This window comes from Solanum tuberosum, unplaced genomic scaffold (assembly GCF_000226075.1).
Source record: "Solanum tuberosum cultivar DM 1-3 516 R44 unplaced genomic scaffold, SolTub_3.0 scf00251, whole genome shotgun sequence".
Taxonomy (NCBI): Eukaryota; Viridiplantae; Streptophyta; class Magnoliopsida; order Solanales; family Solanaceae; genus Solanum; species Solanum tuberosum.
In genome coordinates, this window is record NW_006239173.1 from 727,584 (window position 1) to 731,883 (window position 4,300).

The window sequence follows — 4,300 nt, forward strand, 5'->3', positions numbered from 1 at the left end:
CCCAAATCTCGCTCGCCACCCTCGCCTCTCTCGCTTATACAAACAGAAACGAAATGTATAAATTGCGCTTCTGTTTGTATAAAGCGAGAGAAAATTGTATATACACATGCAAATGCATATATCTTCGTCCTATACACTTATAATTATACAATACAAATATTTCCCTGCCCAATTTTCTTTTGCTTTTCTCTCTTTCTCGTTTTATACATACACAGATTATACAATTGATCCTTTGTATACAACTGCTTTCTTTTGTATATGTATAGCGAATTATACATATATATGTTTGCTATGGAGCGCAATTATGCAAACATAGCTATAACATACAAATATGAATTTTGTGTTTGTTATATGTAAAAGTTGCTCATAATACTATGACCCTATCATAAATTCGAGTTGTCTGGACTTTATATCTCTTGCTAAGCTCACTGTGCTTCATCATTCTCTAATTGTCCAACTTTATTTCACTTATAAATATAGTGTAAAGATGTCAATCAAAATCAGATAAATAAATTAAAATAAAAAATATATTAAAATATCATAATAAGATATAAATCTAATTAGTGAAGCTTCAATAAAAAGTCATTGGACGTTGTGGACAGCAAATTATTTTAAAGCATCAAATATATTAAGTTGTTATTTTGTTTGAGATATAAAATTATATTTTGTCACCGCCATTTATAATTTAATTTCTAGTCTAATCAAATATTCTGATAACGTCTATAGGAGTGGTTATTTTATGTGTTTTTGATAATGACACCACCTATCAAATACACTAGATTTTGTTTGGTAAGGGATACCAAATTCTTGGGTTGTTTACCAAAATCCAAAGGTCGAACAGTGAAATGAGATCTACATTCATATTGGCAATTCTATTTGATCTACCTTTTCAGAGAGAGAAAAGAGGGGATTTTTACGATGTATATCGATTGGTTCATTTCGATTTTGAAATTTATCAATTTAATTTATTAGTTACTATTTTTTAGATGTGCTAAATCGTTATAGAATCATTAAGATATCGACTTATTGGCTTATCTATTATTATATATTTGATTATCAATTTAACCGTTGAAATTTGACAAAAAAAAAATCATTGAATATATCACTTAGAAATAAGGTTGTGACAAACTAAAAGAATCATGCACATGAGCTGAAAGATTGCATCTTGCTTAAAAGTTCACTAGCATTTTATAGAATAACCAAGAGTTTGAGATAGTCAAAAATAACAAGTATGAAACTAAATCCTAAATCAAGGAATTTGGTATACACATGATTTACTAATTTACGATCAAATTATTGATTAATCTGTTAAGAGAAAATCTCAATCCGTTAAAAATCAATAACCCAAATATAAGAAACATCAATATTATTACCAAAACTGCTAAATCATCAACTTTTCAATTTGAATTATTGATTTTGATTCGATCTTGAACCGCCCTAATTTCAACTATCCTTGTGCTTTGACAAAATTGTAACAATAATTAAAAAGTCAAAACAGAAAAAGGGAGGAATAGGGACCTCAACATTAATGGTTTGTTGAGACGAAATTACAAGTATGTATGATAAGTCAATATCTATATGTTGGTTGGAGAACCTTTGAGAATAGTTTGCTTCTTAATTAAGAAACCATAAGTCCCACTTTTTTGGCGTGTGGTACTTGAAACATGTTACAATGCTTCATTATCAAAAAAATTCTGGGGACTGCTACTTTTTAAACTTACTCCCTCCCCTTTTAATTATCATGTTAGTATTTTTTTAAAGTCAATTTAATTAATTAGATTTTTTAAATAAAAAATTTAGATATTCAAAAACTATTCAAAAAGTACTATAAATTGCAATTTTTTACATATCAATATGATGAAAAAATACATCATAAAATATTTGTCAAAGTTCTTACGGAAAAGGGTCAAAAATACCCTTTAACTATCCGAAATAACTCATATTTACCCTTAAACTATATTTTGGCTCAAAACTACCCTTCCCGTCAAACTATTGGATCAAAAGTGCCCTTCTTATTAACATAAGTTGTTAAATGTCATGTGGATGCCACATTGCACGCCAATATTGTTCTACTGCCACATAGACTAAATACCTAAATCTTAATTACTCTTTTTTCCCCTCATTTCATTATTTTCCAAAAACAATTTCATCCCTTCTCCCTCATTTCTCGGCTAGTGTTTCACTATTTTGTTCATGGCAAGGTTTAAAAGTGGATATTCGTGGTTGTAGGTTAGTAAATCTTTTTTCTTATTTTATTATGTTTACAATTTCAAAGCATGATAGTTAGAATTTCACAGCTTTCCCCTCATTTCGCGGCTAGAGTTTCATAGGAAAATAATGAAATGAGGGGGAAAAAAGAGTAGTTAGGATTTAGTCTATGTGGCAGTGGAATCCTATTGGCATGCAATATGGCATCCACATTGCATTTAACAACTTCCGTTAATACGAAAGGTACTTTTGACCCAATAGTTTGACAGGAAAGGTAGTTTTGAGCCGAAATATAATTTAAGGGTAAATATGAGCTATTTCAGATAGTTTAAGGATATTTTTGACCCTTTTCCAAAGTTCTTATAGTGTGACTCTAAAAAATACCAACCAATAAAGTTTGATTTATATTATGTTTTCCATAATCTTAAGTAACTTGTACAATCATCTAGACAGAAACCGAATGCAGACACAGACAGTGATGTGATTTCAGTTTATAACAAAAAAGGTTAAGTTAATTCCTATGTTTTACAAGAAACACGCCCACGGTGGTAAAAAGTTCTTTTCCTTTTGACTAGTCAAGTTGTTTATTTTAAAGGGAAACTCACACATATAGCCACTCAAAAATAACTTAATTACTCTCCATAGCTATAGTTTGATAATTACAATTCGTAGCTACATGTTATATGAAGAAGAGAGGTGAGCGAGACTGGGAGAGAGAGGAGGCAAAGAGTTGAAAAAAGGTGAATTGTATATGTATATAGGTTAGATAATTGTATATTATGCATATGCATTTGTATATATGGCAAGCGAGATTGGGAGAGGGAGGAAAGAGGCGAGCGAGATTGGGAGAGGGAGGAGAGAGGCGAGCGAGATTGGAAGAGAGAGGAGAGAGGCGAGCGAGAGAGGTGAATTATATATGTATATAAGTTAGATAATTGTATATTATACATATGTATTTGTATATATGGCAAGCGAGATTGGGAGAAGGAGGAGAGAGGCGAGCGAGCGAGATTGGAAGAGAGAGGAGAGAGGCGAGCGAGAGAGGTGAATTATATATGTATATAAGTTAGATAATTGTATATTATACATATGTATTTGTATATTCTGGCAAATTATACATATACAAACGTGACAAATTATACAAACTCAAAGTCAGCCCACGTAATTAATGTATAATGTTAGTCGTGAGTGATAATTATAGCAAACTATAGCTATGATGAGTAATTAAGTAGTATAAGTTTGCTTAACCGCGTAATTTTCTCTATTTTAAAAGTACTTGATCATAATTACAGTTTAATTTCCCCTATTGCAATGGGATGCATACTGAATAATCAAATTTAGATATTCCATTACATCTTGTAAGCTTGGCCATTCAATTTATAGATAATCATGATTAGGACTCATTGTTCCTGTTGTTCAGTTTGTCTTGTGCAGGAGATGAAATTTTCATAAGCCACATGCATCCGAATAGTCATCTCAAAAGTCGAGAATATTCAAATATCATTTTTCATGGTACATTCCACAGCAGGAGTTAGCCTTGAACACTTCTCAAGTAACCAAAACGAAACATGTATATAGACTACTTGCATCCGATAATGCAAACGTATAATTTATTCGTTTTAGTGATGATATCAACTCAGGCTATGTGATTGTAAAGCAAATAGACAATCACTGTAAAACCTTAGAATATCGAAAGATAAGATACATATAATCAACCCCAACTAATGAAGCACATGTATTAACTATAGATGAGGAAATAATACGTGGTCTCCCTCATCATCACATCTCCAATACTTATAACGTATACAGAGCGCAAACTTGGTGGTGGTATTCTAAGGGTAAAGGACAATTAGTAGAATATATGACCAAACAAGCCTGTGAAAAGTAAATGCAATCATGAATAGTTAATACTAACCATCCCTAGCCAAATTCACATTTCCAAATATTTAAGACACTTTTAGATTCATTAACATCAAGAGTAGACGCAAAACGCCCATAGCTGGTAAGAGTATGAAAACCCATACAGCTAAACTAGGCAAACTATAGTGTTCCTCGTCAGAGTTTTCACCCTTTCTTTAGGGACACATGTGCA